General features: G+C 40.7%; 1 long non-coding RNA gene across 1 annotated transcript in view; it reads left to right on the forward strand.

Moving 5' to 3' along the window:
* Nucleotides 1-16,551, forward strand: part of LOC121816352 (uncharacterized) — a 361,933-nt gene that overhangs the window by 59,417 nt on the left and 285,965 nt on the right. The window contains exon 3 of the long non-coding RNA XR_006055889.2: nt 1,971-2,077. This is a non-coding gene — a long non-coding RNA (uncharacterized LOC121816352). The remainder of the gene's footprint in view (nt 1-1,970; nt 2,078-16,551) is intronic.

Below are 16,551 nucleotides of genomic sequence, written 5' to 3' on the forward strand. Positions count from 1 at the left end.
GAATAGAAGTCAGGAACAATCAATGGGCATGTAGATACTGGGGCAAAGTGCTGAGTTGGAAACCAACTTATATATGGGTGTTCCTGGCCTGGTATAAAGACAGGCCTCCTGGGACAAATTTCATCCTTTTGTCTTTGAAATAGACTATGAGAGAGGCTCTGTGGGTAGCTTCCTTTCTAGACAAAAAGAAGCTGGTAGAAGTTGGGTAGATGACTCTCATGGCCAAAGAGACCAACAACTCTGGGTATATGAGTGATGCAAGATGAGGAAAAGCAGGTGCTTCACACACTGAACATCTTAACTCTCAGCATGGGATCAGTAGCTACCTTTGAACCTTTGTCTCTTCCAAATCAAATACTAGCAATTTCACTTTGATTACAAGAATAATTACTTTCTCTTACTATAATCTTTTAAGTATTCAACTAGACTATGTAAAGCTGCCATTAACAATCTGTGAGGTCAATTTGCTGATGCTCAAAGTCTATATATGTGTTCTAGTTTCTAGTTGTTGGATAAATTGGAACTGGTGATAAACTATAAACTGAAATGAACTATCTTCATCCCAACTGACATTTTAAAGATGTTCATTTATCATTCCTACATTATTAAAGTAAGTAGTGTAATGGGGTGGCACAGAGTCGGACACGACTGAAGCTACTACTACACAGCAGCAGTTTAATGAGAGGGCAAGATGGGGTCTACAGTAATGCATAGTTTTTTGACTAAGGAAGAAGCCAGCAGTTGTCTTCCTCTCATATTTTTATCCTTATGGTATATTATGAAGCAATGCATGTTGTGAAATTGATATGAAAAAAAACCGGGACACTGTAACATATTCTTATATGGATCTGGGTCTAACCCAGGCACAATCTGAAGCAAAGGCAATAATGTTATATTCTTACTGACCCCCAATCCCCAACCATTCCTTTTTATTGTGAACAGAGACTTTTTAAAATCCAAAAGCAGGACTCACTTAAATGAGTTAGTATATATTTGCTTTTCTCTTTCTGACTTTGTATGATAGTCTCTAGACCCATTCACATCTCTTCAAATGACACGATGCCGTTGCTTTTTATGGCTGGATAATATTCCATTGTATATATGTATCACATCTACTTTTATCCATTCCTCTCTATTCATGGAATGTAGAAAAACAATATAGATGAACTTATTTGCAAAGCAGAAATAGAGGCATAGATGTAGAGAACAAATGTATGGATACCAAGGGAGGAAGAAGAGTGGGATGGATTGGGAGATCGGGATTTGCATGTATACAGTGCTATGTATAAAACAGACAACTAGTAAGAACCCGCTATATAGCGTAAGAACTGCTCATTGCTCTGTGGTGACCTAGATGGGAAGGGAACCCAAGGAAGAGGGGATATGTGTATATGTGTGGTGGATTCACTTTGCTGTACAGCAGAAACTGATGCAACATTGTAAAGCAACTATACTCCAATTAAAAAAAAGTTGGGTTCACTTGCTTGAATCTGGAATCCTAGGTCAAACTATACCCACTATGTTTTCCATGGAGCAGTCCCTGCGCAGCTGTGCCAAATGAATTCATTTGTTTCACCAAGAATGGAAATGACCCAGAATTGACCAAAGTTTGGACTTGCCACTCTAGAGGAGGGCCAATCTCTGTTAATGCAGAATCTCGAGTCTCTTTGGCTTTGCTGATTCTATGATGTTGGGAGAATTTATGAATCTAAGAAAATAATTATGTTATCCTAGAAAGAATTGAAGTTGTTCTTAACCTGCCTCATTAGTATTCCATTCATCAGAGGGTTATATATTTCTCCAAGGCAGGGTGGGAAAATTTTTCTGAAGGCAGGATGAGAAAGAAACTGGGCGAATGAAGGAAGCAGAGTTTGTAGAGGTAAAAGGAGCAGGACTAACATGCGAGCTGTCTTCAAGAGGAACGAATGCGAAGCATTAGCTTTCTCTGTTGTTTGTGTTTTTCCTTGCAGATACCTCGACTATGAATATTGGTTTCAATAAGGAAGCAAAATGAATTCTGACAGGAAGGTTGGGAGCTGTGACTGGCAGAAGAAAAATGAAGCCAAACAGCATGGAGGTGTGTCGCTCTTACTCACCGCTGGGTTTTACCTTGATCTACAATCAGTTATCAACATCTTTTCAAAAGGCTTGGCACTCATTCGTGAAATAGGACACATGTCCTGACATTGAAGTAACTGATGAGCTTTCAGGTACATTGTATTGAAATAAGCCTCTCGCCTTTTCTTTCCACACTGCGAATTCATTAGTATATCTGTCCATTCAAGAGTCATCCACTGAGAGCTCATTATGTGATAGGCACAGTGCTAAGCACTATAGCTTATCAAACACCTAGGTCCTAGAAATGTTATAACAGTAAACAATTTGCTTTTTTAAAAATTTGCTTTTGTTCTAAAATTTGTTTTGGTTTTATAACTCATGCTAAAGGTTTCAAACTAAGAATCCCCAAATGAATAAAGAAGGTGGAGATATTTGTGATGATTTATAGCTTTTTAGATCTGCATTACATTGAACTCATAAAGGCACTACCTTATTCATTGTTTAAAATATTGCAAGCCAGTTATGAGTAAGATAGGCTCCTGACTGACTTCAGAGGTGCCCTAGTTGTTGCTCAGAAGTCAAAGTACTAGCCTTTTTTGTTCTCTCTGTGTTATCCTGTATAACATTTACAGCAAATGAACCCTTGTATTGTTCAGTATGAATTTTATGCTTATTACTATTTATGGTGTAATGCTACAGTAATACCTGCATAAACTCCCAGGCATGGATTCAGGAAATGTGAAGGGAAAAGGAGACCATGAATCAAAAAAGAAATCTTGAAATAACACAGAAAGAAACTGACAAAAACAAGAAGTACACATCCTTTGGTGGGAGGATGGAAGAGAAACAAAATTGTAATTATCATTTGAAGGACTCATGAATAAGTTACCCTTTTCATGGTCACAGTGAAAGAAATACAGATGATGAGGGCTTCCAGTGGAAAGGAAGAATTGCAAGGAAGGGTTAGTAGGTGATTTGTCTCCCTCCTGAGAAGGAGAAAAAAGGGAAAACTTGAGCAATGGCAGTCAATGTCAGTGTTAGTAGAGAGAAGAGTTGGTGGTATAGCTACGAGGCTTGGGGAGGATTCTCTGACCACCTTCAAGGCTGCGTGTATGCCATGCAGGAGGGTATTTTATGGAAAGAGTGGGCCAGCTACCGGTGAAGATGTGGCGAACACAAATGTGGGAGGTGTTGGGGATTCAGACTTAATGTCTGACTTCTGTGATAGTTTGGAATTTTAATTAAACACCTTAGCAAAACTTCCTGGTAGGAGGATTTGTCCCATATTTCAAATATTTCACAAGTGCTGGGAAATGGAAGTTTCCAACTGGCAGCATTTCATAGTTCTGATAACCTGGGGAAATTAGTATAGCAAGTATAGGTTTCATTCTTGAATCACACACTCCCCTTCCCCTGAAAAGAGTTTAATCATATGGTTACTTGAGGTGTTAGTTTCAGAGAAGATTGAGCTGCAGCATAGCCTGTATAGGAATGATGCATTTTGAAGAAATCTAATGTGTGCTCCTACACTCAAGTCTCAGAGAATCAAAATAAGGACCTCTTCATTTGTAATAAATAATCAAATCTCAAATGAAGTCTATAGCTGTTTGAAAAACATTCTGCTGTCCTTTCTTCAGAGGTTCATGCTAATAGAGGCCTTGGACCCTCTCTTGACTATGGGTGTCCAATGGTCTTGGAATGAATGGTAATAATAACTCAGCCAATCAGTGCTTGTCTGAACAGTCTCCTGAGAACAGGTACTGTGAAATACAGAAAGCGAGGAAGACTGGGTTGTGAAGGAAGATGAATTTACTGTCAGGAGTAGTTGGCTTTGGACAAATACAAGACATAAAAGAAAGGTCATTCACCCATTCCAGTGATGGGAGAAGAAAAAAGCAAAGTGGGGAAGTGAGGGAAAAAAAAAACCCAATTACCAAATTGACAAAAAACCCATCTAACAAAAACTAGACTGATGAATGACCTTTAGCTGTGGAAAGATACTCTTCTGTTGAAACATGAACTGAAAGGATTTCTTTTGAGGGCTAATTTACATTTTTTCTTTTTCAGTCTTCAACTTATTTGAGTAGATGCGTGGTTCTGCATGGTTAGTATGTTTGTCTCTCTGAAAAAAAAAAAATGGATCAGCTTGATATAGCTTGGTGTAAGCAGTCAGTCAGGTGATCCCTGTGAGAGACATGACTAAAGCCAGACTAGGTCTCGTTAGAAGAGGGGACATTTGGGGGCTTGCCTTGAGGTGGCATTTTATTGATACAATTTATGGAGGGATTTTCCTTCCCAGCTGACTATGCCTGACACGGGTCTTGTTTCAGGGAAACAGGACCCTTCTAAGAGGTGCTGAGGGCATAGGCCCAATATAGTCCAGTGGTACCTGAAGACATTTGTGGTGGGCAAAAAGATCTCCCCAAAGATAGCCTTATCTGGAAACTGCGGATTATATTACTTTACCCGTTGCATATGTGATTAAGATAAAGATCTTGACATGAGAGATTAAGCTAGATTATCTAGGAGGTCCAACCTAATCACACATGTCTTTAAAAGTTGAGAAACTTTCATAGTTGGGTCAGAGAGAGATGTGATGATAGAACAAGGATCAGGCTGATACACTGTGAGAAGGACCCATCCACTGTTGCTGGCTTTGAAAATGGAGGAAGAGGTCTGTGAGCCAGGGAATGTGGGCGGCCTTTAGAGATGGAAAAGTCCAAGGAAATGGAGCTTCCAGAAAGAAACATGGCTGACCTCTAAAACAGTGAGAAAATAATCTATGTTGTTTTAAGGCACTAAGTTCACAGTAATTTATTTTAGCAGCAAAAGAAAACCATCTCTTTGTTGTCTCTTGCTAGCTCACTTCATGGATTCTGTCTAAATAATAAAGTGCTGTGTTAGGCTAGCTCCCTAAGGAGAATTTTGACCATAGAATATGATTTTAAAAGCTGAATTAGGTAAATAGGTCTCCCAGTAGATACTTTAATAAGGTAATATAGTCACTCTTTTTACTCATAAATACTTTTTGAGCCCTAAATATCAGCCAAGCATTTTATTAGGTTCTGGGAGTAAAATCTGACTGAAGATAGGCTCTATCCTGCTCTTGAGGAGGAGCTTATGGATTTGCTGGGGAAGACTGACTATCAAACCAGAAATTCCAATGTGTAGAGTGGATAAACTTGCTTTTCTTTGGTGTCCTCACTATGGGAATTTAGAGTTCACCTTCCTTTACTAAGTGAAACTAGTCACCACTCCTTCATCCAATTTTCATCTTCTGCAAATTTGTTTAAATCAGGTTTATTGCCATTTCTCTGGTTATTTTTATCTGTTTTTAGGGGGTTATGAGGCTTATATCTTGAGTGTATTATTGGCCTTGATTTTTCCCTCAGGAACTGGTGCAGCATGACCTTGCATTATTCCTCTGGAAAAATAAACCATAAAGCAATTCCTCCTTGCACTAGTGCTGAAGTAGGAGAAAAAAAGAAAAAAAACAAATAAGGCTACAGCCTCGATTTTAGGAGGTGAGAGAGGTACACACAGAACTTGCAAATAATTTAGCATTTCTTTCTGCTGAGCTGGTTCAGAATAAGTTGGAACAAATGATGAGCAGGAGTTATTTTATGAGTAAAATAATTCAGGTCATGGTTGTTTGTTGCTACCAATTATTTTCTAAAATTAGAAATCCTAAAGGTGTTGGCAGGTTCTTCTGGTGAAGGCATATCAAGCCACTGGTGATCAGCTCCCTAATTCGGACAGATACATCTGCCCAGGAAAGTACCTGGACCAAGAATAACTAGGTTAGTTTTTCTTCTTGCCTCTCATGCCCCTCCTTTTGTTAACTCTACCAACAAAGGGAGGATATCAGGCAAAGGGAACGATACATCTATTACTAAGCAAAAATGTTTGGAAGACTTATAGCTGTAGAGTTCTCTGCCTGTTACCATCTAGTCAGATATTTTCATCTGAAAGGATGGTCTAAACCCTTTCTGTGCTTTAAGGTGATGCCCTTTTAAAAACATGGCCCTGATTCATACAGATTAGTGTTCGAATTGGCCAGAAAAAGAAAACAATAAATGGATGTTCTTATTTGTTTCTGTTGGTCCTTTATTCATATTTCAGACATTGTGCTTCTGTGGCAAGTCTAGTCTCTGGCCTCTGCAGGAAGGGGACAGTGACCCTGGAAGGGAGTATGCAAAAGTGGCAGATGAAGGAGGGACAGATTACGTTGAGTTAAATCCTTTCAGGGAGGTGATCTGTGATTGTGTGATAAGATGTACAGAGGTTAATTGCTCTTCCTCTTCTCACACATGGTTGCCTTGCTGTCCAATCCTGTCTGTATGTGCCTGCAGAGAGCAAACTATAGCTGTTACAAATTGGAGGTACAGAGAGGGTGTAGTGTGAGAACAAAGGTGTTGGGAGTGGACATGTGACAAATTGAGAGAAGAGCAGGTGACAAGCCTGGGCAGAGACAAAAAGCAGCATTCAGGCTGTGCTGTGCTTAGTCACTCAGTTGTGTCTGACTGTTTGTGACTACACGAGGCAGATAACCAGAACCTGAGAATATCACAGAGCTTCAAAGTCAAGGCTGTGAATTGATAAGGAATTTCTCTGTCTTCCATTTTACACATGAAGAAATCATCTTACTTATTCTATAGATTCAGGAGTCTAACGAAAAATTCCATTTGGGTGGGAAAAATGCCGGAATTCTTCCCCACCCTCTAACAGATTTGTTCACAGCAATTTTTATACCAAGGCAATGTATCAGGTTTGGCGCAGATGACCTGGGTCACCTAGGGAGAAATGATTCCCATGATTCAGCCATGCCTGACACATTCAAAATTTATATATATAGAAGGGATAAGGAGCCTGCATGAATATTTAACAGGCAAAAACAGTGGAGTCAAAGAAAAATCATGAAAACAGGTCTCTCATAAAAGACAAGGAAGAGAGTTTCATGGAGTGAACTGTGGACTCATGGGGAAAATAGCATAAAAGTGTGAAAAGATGTACCTCCTGGATTTGGAAACATGAAACAGAAGGAAGTCAGGTTAGAATGGGTTTTTCATTAACTAATTCTTGATGTCCACACACATTTTTTTGAGGACTTACTATGTAACAGACATTATTCACTGGGTGTTTGAGGACTCATGGATGAGAAAACAGACCTGATGTCTACTTTCGTGGTAACTTATGGAGGGAGGCAAATAAAAAATAAAGCAACAATTGCAAAGGCAGGGATGACCTTGGAATATTGGAGGAAGAGAAAAAAGATAATTTCATCTGAGGCATAGTGACTGAACGGGCTTCCTTGGTAGCTCAGCTGGTATAGAGTCTGCCTGCAATGCAGGAGATTCAGGTTCAGTCCCTGGATCAGGAAGATCCCCTGGAAAAGGGATAGGGTACCCACTCCAGTATTCTTGGGCTTCCCTGGTGGTTCAGATGGTAAAGAATCTGCCTGCAATGTGGGAGGCCTGCGTTTGATCCCTGGGTTGGGAAGATCAACCCTTGGAGGAGGATAATGGCAACCCACTCCAGTTTTCTTGCCTGGAGAATTCCATGGACAGAGGAGCCTGGAGTCACAAAGAGTTGGACACAACTAAATGACTGAGCACAGCACAGCACACAGTGACTTAACAGAAGAGAAGGATTAAGAGAAAACATGAGATGACCAGGGGCCAGATTACAAGGGGAAAGTCTGCTAGATTACATGGTAAGGGACTAAAAGTTCATCACACATGCAATGGGAAGATTTTAGAGAAGTTTTTACATGGGTGCGATGCTATTTGATTTTAAGAGTGAATGAGAGGTGAGAAAGTGAAGACTATAAGTAGAGTCAACTTCTTCAAGACATCCTGCTGGGTAGTAGTGACTAACACTTATTTAGTGCTTGTCATGACCCAGTCAATATTTTAACTATTTTTATCATCACTAATTTAATATTACCTATTCCTATGATGTACAAAGCTAGTGGAGGTGATGGAATTCCAGTTGAGCTATTTCAAATCCTAAAAGATGATACTGTGAAAGTGCTGCACTCAATATGCCAGCAAATTTGGAAAACTCAGCAGTGGCCACAGGACTGGGAAAGGTCAGTTTTCATTCTAATCCCAAAGAAATGAAATGCCAAAGAATGTTCAAACTACCACACAATTGAACTCATCTCACACACTAGAAAAGCGTAATGCTCAAAATTCTCCAAGCCGGGCTTCAACAATATGTGAACCGTGAACTTTCAAATGTTCAAGCTGGATTTAGAAAAGGCAGAGGAACCAGAGATCAGATTGACGACCCCCACTGGATCATTGAAAAAGCAAGAGAATTCCAGAAAAACATCTACTTCTGCTTTATTGACTACACCAAAGCCTTTGACTGTGTGGATCACAACAAACTGTGGAAAATTCTTAAAGAGATGGGAATACCAGACCACCTGACTTGCCTCCTGAGAAATCTGTATGCAGGTCAGGAGCAACAGTTAGAACTGGATATGGAACAACAGACTGGTTTCAAATTGGAAATTTGAAGTACATCAAAGCTGTGTATTGTCACCCTGCTTATTTCACTTATATGCAGAGTACATCATGAGAAATGCTGGGCTGGACGAAACACGAGCTGCAATCAAGATTGCTGGGAGAAATATCAATAACCTCAGATATGCAGATGACACCACCCATAAGGCAGAAAGTGAAGAACTAAAGAGCCTCTTGGTGAAAGTGAAAGAGGAGAGTGAAAAAATTGGTTTAAAACTCAACATTCAGAAAACTAAGACCATGGCATCTGGCCCCATCTCTTCATGGCAAATAGATGGGGAAACAGTGACAAACAATTTTTTGGGGCTCAAAAATCACTGCAGATGGTGATTGCAACCATGAAATTAAAAGATGCTTGCTCCTTGGGAGAAAAGCCATGACAAATGTAGACAGCATATTAAAAAGCAGAGACATTACTTTACCAACAAAGGTCCATCCAGTGAAAGCTATAGTTTTCCAGTAGTCGTGGATGGATGTGAGAGTTGGACTATAAAGAAAGCTGAGTGTTGAAAAATTGATGCTTTTGAACTGTGGTGTTGGAGAAGACTCTTGAGAGTCCCTTGGAGAGCAAGGAGATCCAACCAGTCCATCCAGAGGGAAATCAGTCCTGAATGTTCATTGGAAGGACTGATGTTGAAGCTGAAACTCCAGTACTTTGGCCACCTGATGTGAAGAACTGACTCATTGGAAAAGACCCTGATGCTGGGAAAGATTGAAGGCAGGAGGAGAAGGGAGCGACGTGGTACATGAGAGGGAGGGCTGGCCTGACTCGGCTTATGGGGTGTCCAGTCTTATCGAGAATCCTGGCCCAGCTCCTGGAGAAGAGGAAAGCCGACAGGATTCTGCTGAACGTGTGCTGCCCCCGGGTGGGTGAAGATGGACTTGGGGGGTGCTCATGCCTCCAGGAGGGTGCAGGAGAGGGCTGAGACTCCCATCTACCTGGCCCTCCTGCCGCCAGATGCCAACGAGCCCCATGGTCAGCTATTTCGTGACAAAGTTGTCCAAAACTGGTGAATGCCTGCTGCGGCACTCGAGGCTTAATAAGTGTCTGGGGAGTGAATGAAAAAAAAAAAAAAAGGATGAGATGGTTGGATGGCATCACCAACACGATGGATATGAGTTTGAGCAAGCTCTGGGAGTTGGTGATGGACAGGGAGGCCTGGCGTGCTGCAGCCCATGGGGTGGCAAAGAGTTGGGCAAGACTGAGCAACTGAACTGAACTGAACTGAACTGAACTGAACTGAATTCCTATGATGAAGCCGGAGCTATTACTAGTCTTACTTTGCTTACAGGTGAGGAAACTGAAGCATAAAGAGAGGATTCAGAATAAAAGTGGAGTTTTCATTTTTACTTGCTTTTTTTTCTTTTGAGAGGACAGAGGATAAGGATATCTCATTTTATTTTAATGAGAGAGAAAATGGAAAGTATGAACATAAATTCAGGCAGTTTTATTGTTCAACAGATGTTATGAGTCTTCCCCCTGATGGTGTCAATTTTCTCAGTGTTCATCAGCTGAGGAAGGAGTTTCCAGGAGGTGCAGGATAAAAAGTAACCAGGGAGGAGAGGTGGATATCAATGTGCTGGGAAATGTTTAACAACTTATTTTCTTATTTTCCTCTAAAAGCTTATCTTTTACACTGAGATCAATAATCTGTATAGTTAACTTTTTAGTGTGACATGAGGTAAGGATCACAATGCATTAGTTTTCAGATGGCAATCCAGTTTGCCCAGTACTGCTTATTGAAATGACTATCCTTATCCTCTTCACTAAATTGCAGTGTCACCTTTGCCAATTAGTTTATCTTATATGTCTGGATCTGCTTCTAGACCCTTAAATCTCCCAACTCCACTGGTCAGTTGAAAACCTGCATTTTTTTCACCAACATTTTCAGTCTCTACAGTGAAGGTTTAAATAAGATCTCTTGGGTTTGCTTTTACAACTACCAGGAATTTTATTGAGGTCAAGTATGAATATCTACATGTGAAATACAAGGTCCTCCCATTACCTTCTCCAAATACAATATGAGGTAGATAAGAAGAATATGATGCATTACTCAGATTCTCCTATGGGACAGAAAATTTTATTTATGTAACTGCTGGGAATGCTGTCAACATTCAGCCCTTAGGTGCCAGTCCTCCTCAAGATCACTATATACAATCACCTTGCCCAAAGTCACAGCCTCTTCCTGGGGCGGCCCACATCAAATGGCTGCTCTTATTGACTGCCAATATCATGGAATGTGAAGCTAAAGGGCTCGGGAGGTAGAGGCACTATGGAGATTAATGGGGCTTTACCTGTGTCTGCTGGTGGAGATGTTCCTCCTTGAGGAACTGAGACCTCTAACTCTAAAGAGCCCTGAGTTGCAACAACAGGAAGCTTCTCCGAAAACTTGGGGAAACTCCCCAAGTGGGTCACCAGGAGTGATGGTAAGTGGGGCCATGTCTACTTCCACTGCTGAGTTCCTGGACTCACGTTTTCAACCTATTAGTGACCTGTTAGAAATCATATAAAGGTCAATGGTTTTTGAAGTACAATATTCTAAAGGATGGGATTCCTATCCTTGTAAGGTATTGCCTCTGATCTGTCATTTTTGTGAGTTCTCCTTGGTACAGTATGAGCTGAGATTTTGCAATCCTATGCCGACTCCTGTATTTCCTTTGCTGTTATTCTCTTGATATGAGGTGATATAATGTGGGATGCTGGGACAGTGAGTCAAATACCTTCTAAGGTTTTAGGCCTGCAAATAGAAACCAATCCTTACCTTGAATAGTTGCATATTAGTGTCAGAATGAATTGTTACCTTTTCCAAGGTAGAAGGGGTCTAATGCAGTCCACTTGCCACCAACTGGCTGGTTGGTCTTTATTATTGTATAATAAACCACTCCATAACTTAGTGACTTAAAATAATTTTATTTTGCTCTTGATATCCTGGTTTAAGAAGTCAGGAAGGACTCACCTGGTTAGTATGTTTCTGATCCATTTGGCTTCAGCAGGAGTATCTGAGGCTAGAGGATTCACTTCTAAGGTGGCTTTTTCCTCATAAGTCTGATGTCTCCAGGTACCTTGTGGTCTGTCTCTCTCTTTTTGGACATGGTGTCTCATTATTCAGGTCTCTGTAGATGGCTTGGTATTCTCACAGCATAGTTGTCTCAAGGTAGATATCTCCAGCTGCTTGTTGGGCAGATGGTTTCTCTCAAAAAAAAAGTTCTAGGAAAGAGCATTCTGAGAGGTCCAGTAACAGTTGTAAGGCTTCTTACCCTTAGCTTTGAAAGTTACAGAATGTCTGTATTTCTACTGGTGAGTTGTTAAAGCTCAGCTTGGATCTGTGATAAAGGAGGAATGGATTCTACCGATGGATGGGGGGATGGCATGTGCACACAGGGAAGAGAGGAACTGAAGGTGGCCACACTGGAGACAAACTACCACAGTCTCATTAAGAGTCCTGTAACAGTGATTTAGGCTTGACAGGTAGGAGATCTAGCAGTAGTAGTAGCTGGATCAGCTTTGATAAGTGGGAGCCCATGCTTTTCAGCTCATACAAGGCCTCCATTTCTGCCACCAAGGCTACTTTTTCCATGTGTTCAATGCAAGGAATGGCCAATGCAAACTAACATATGTCAACTGTCAAATAATTTTGTCTACCTCTGCGTTACTGATTTTTCTATCATAGATTCTCTTTAGGGATTATATGCAATACAAAACCTTTAGACTTTAATCTATTTCCATATGTCAATCCACATCTCATGTTCCTTCTATAGATTTTCTTGACCCAAATCTTTTAGTATTTCTCCTTCTAAAACCTTGATCAGCTGTGCTAAGTCATTTTGCACTGGTCACTTTTTTTTTTTTTTAATCGCAATCAGATACATATCTCCCAAAGCTTGGCCCAATGGGAAGACTTCCTCTCACCATTCTCTTTCACAGTCACCATTGAATAGGAATATAATTCAAGCTCGGTCTTCTTAGGCTTACACCCACATACTGAGCTGGCGGATCCATGGACCAAGCTTAATCATTTTGCCTTCACAAATATAGTCAATGTTCTCCAGAGAAACAGAACCAAGAGGGGATATATGTGTGTATTTAGGCCAGAAGTTGTTGTAGAACCAGGAAGAGTGGATGCCTTAGCTTGAAGGCCAACAGGCAGGAGCATTCTCATATTCAAGGGAGGATCAACCTTTTGTTCTATTCCGGTCTTGGCTGGTTGCATGAGGCCCACTCACATTCTGGTTGGCAATCTGCTTTACTCAGTCTACCAGTTTAAATGTTAATCTCATCTAAAACTACCCTCACAGAAACACGCAAATAATGGTTGATCAAATATCTGGGCACCCTGTGGTCCACTCAGATTGCCACAGAAACTAACCATCATGGTAAGCTAGTCTTAAAGTAGATGCTATGTGGCCATATGTTTGAACTGGTGCAACAGTGGTTGACGACAATGACATGCTGATCTAGCTGCCTCCTCATGGAGCTTGCTTGAACCCTCCAGACCTTTTCATGCGCAATCTCAGATGTTCCAGTTGCATCTCATGATAGCCTATTGCTGGGTCTTCAGACCTTACTGTGATTTTGTAGGTCTGACAGCTTTATGATCAGCAGTTCTAGCTGGTGGTTCACATGATGTTCCAGGAACTAGCTCTCTATCTCTACTATGGTTCAGTAGAACAGCAGAATTTGTTGTTCATCAGATATATGATTTTCCATTGCAGGGGATGTGGTCATAAGATTCAAGAATCAGGGCCACTTGTACCACAGGCTTCATCTGCTAGCTTTCTCTTCCCTGCTTTGGGCCCTACAGAAGCCCAAGAATACTGAAGTAGATAGCCTATCCCTTCTCCAGAGGATCTTCCTGAACCAGGAATTGAACTGGGATCTCCTGCATTGGAGGTGGATTCTTTACCAGCTGAGCCACCAGGGAAGCCTGGTAATATCCCAGGTATGGAATATAGTCCCTTCAGAACTTGAAGAAGCCCTTATGTGTTGTATTTCTTGATGAGAAATACAAAGTAAAATAATCAATCCTTTACTTTGGAGGAAATGTCCAACATGCTCCAGACCACTAAACCTCTAAGAATTTTGATATGTCAGTCCCCTGAAGAGTTGTAGAATTTATCTCCCACTTTCTTCTGTTCTGAGAGATGCCCAGGTGGTCCAGGCAAATACATACGATTAACAACTACTGTTGTCCATTTCTAAGTGAAAGTGAATTTTTTTTTTGGGTGATTGGAAAATAATGCATTTGCCAGATCAATTGTCCCAACATTTGTGGACTATTCCTTAATTTTACTACTTTTTAAAGATGTTAGTTCATATATGCATGAGTTGGATTGGGATGTCCAACTCTGTGACACCATGAACAGTAGCCAGCCAGGCTATTCTGTCCATGGAATTCTCCAGGCAAGAACACTGGAGTGGGTAGTCATTCCATTCTCTAGGGGATCTTCCCAAGCCAAGGATCAAACTCAGGACTCCTGTATTGAAGACAGATTCTTTACCATCTGAGCCACCAGGGAAGCCCATAGGTCCTAGCAGTTTTAAATTGAAAATTTGATTTAAAAAACCCCCAAATATAAGATATTCAGATTTCCTATTTGTTTTGTTAGTTTTTTAAAAGTTTTTTCCTTAAAAAGTTATTTTTTCTTTTATTTTTTTTTGCCATACTGCACAGCCCATGGAATCTTAATTCTCCAAGTGAGGATCCAATCTTTGCCCTAGTGGAAGAACAGAGTACTAATCACTGGACCACCGGTGAATTCACTTGTTTTGTCAGCTTTGATAAGTTATGTTGTTATGTTCTCCCAACCTACTGATGGTGATGTTCTTGTCTGGGAGTCCCTAAAGCACTCGCCCAGCCTTACAACCTTACAGAAACCTCCCCTATCCTTACTAATATTGTGGCTGGCCTGGCCCTTGTGGTTCTGTTATGAATGCTGGATGCACTTCAGCGAGAAAGGATCAGGGAACTTTTAAGAACAAGATCTATTACTCACAGGTCCTAGAGTGTACACAGCGTGCCTGAAAGCCACACAGCAAGGTCTTAGAGACACACAGAGAGAAAACCTGGAGCTCTGCCTTTATTAGGGTCCAAGAGTAAAGTTTCTAGGGCATTGTGAGTTCACTGTTTATTGGTAAATTTAAAGCATAAGTGTGGGAATTCAATAAATGCAGGAGTCACTAAAGTGGTTAGTTAACTAGGTTACCCAGGGCTTTGTAAAAGGAGTATTTCATGTGTAGGAGTGGACTAGTTCCTTATCTAGTTGTTTTGTTCTGTCATACAGCTGGCAGTACATTTATTTGAGATGGATATCTTTGAAATGGATGCCTCAGCAATCAAAAGCTCAATGTCAGGCACTTACGTTGTAATTAAAACTTAATGTCAGGTCTGTTCATGACATGTTTTTCAAGATATATGGGTATTCCGTGTAAGTTGTGCTATTTATTGGCAAAAAGTTGTTCAAAATAGCACTTTTACATTACTTTTAATATCTATAGGATCTTTTATCCAGGTCATTAAGAACTTTTCTGTACAGTTCTGTATATAGTTGCCACCTCCTCAATCTACTTCTGTTAGGTTCCTGTGTTTCTGTCCTTTGTGCCCATTTTTACATGAAATGTTCCCTTGGTATAGCTAATTTTATTGAAGAGATCTCTAGCCTTTCGCATTCTATTGTTTTTCTCTATTTCTTTGCATTGATCACTGAGGAAGACTTTCTTATCTTTCCTTGCTAGTCTCTGGAACGCTGCATTCATTTGGGTGTATCTTTCCCTTTCTTCTTTGCTTTTCATGTCTCTTCTTTTCTCAGCTATTTGTAAGGCCTCCTCAGACAACCACTTTGCCTTGCATTTCTTTTTCCTGGGGATGGTTTTGGTCACCATCTCCTATACAATGTTAAAAACCTCCATCCATAGTTCTTCAGGCATTCTGTCTACTAGATCTAATCCTTTGAATCTATTCATCACCTCCACTATGTAATCATGAGGAATTTGACTTAGGTCATACCTGAATGGCCGCTTGTTTTTCTCTACTTTCTTCAATTTGAGCCTGAATTTTGCAACAAGGAGCTGATGATCTGAGTCACAGCCAGCTCCAGGTCTTGTTTTTGCTGACTGCATAGAGCTTTTCCATCTTCAGCTACGAAGATTATAATCAATCTGATTTCAGTATTGACCATTTCATGATGTCCATGTGTAGAGTCATTTCTTGTGTTGTTGGAAGAAAGTGTTTGCTATGACCAGTGTGTTATCTTGGCAAAACTCTGTTAGATTTTGTCTTGCTTCATTTTATACTCCAAGGCCAAACTTGCCTGTTACTCCAGGTATCTCTTGACTTCCTTCTTTTTCATTTCAGGCCCCTATGATGAAAAGGTCACCTTTTTGGTGTTAGTTCTAGAAGGTCTTGTAGGTCTTCATAGAATCCAGCTTCTTTGACATTGGTGGTTAGGGCATAGACTTGGATTATTTTGATGCTGAATGGTTTGCCTTGGAAACAAACTGAGATCATTCTGTCGTTTTGAGATTGCATCCAACTACTGCATTTCAGACTCTTTTGTTGACTATGAGAACTACTCCATTCCTTCTAAGGGATTCTTGCCCTCAGTAGTAGACATAATGGTCATCTGAATTAAATTTGCCCATTCCTGTACATTTTAATTTGGTCAGTTCAGTCACTCAGTCATGTCCAACTCTTTGTGACCCCGTGAACCGCAGCACACCAGGCCTCCCTGTCCACCACCAACTCCCGGAGTCCACCCAAACTCATGTCCATTGAGTCGGTGATGCCATCCAACTATCTCATCCTCTGCTGTCCCCTTCTCCTCCTGCCCTCAATCTTTCCCAGCATCAGGGTCTTTTCAAATGAGTTAGCTCTTCGCATCAGGTGGCCAAGATATCAGAGTTTCAGCTTCATCATCAGTCCTTCCAATGAGCATTCAGGAATGATTTCCTTTAGGGTGGACTGGT

Source organism: Ovis aries, chromosome 1, assembly GCF_016772045.2.
Source record: "Ovis aries strain OAR_USU_Benz2616 breed Rambouillet chromosome 1, ARS-UI_Ramb_v3.0, whole genome shotgun sequence".
NCBI classification, from domain to species: domain Eukaryota; kingdom Metazoa; phylum Chordata; class Mammalia; order Artiodactyla; family Bovidae; genus Ovis; species Ovis aries.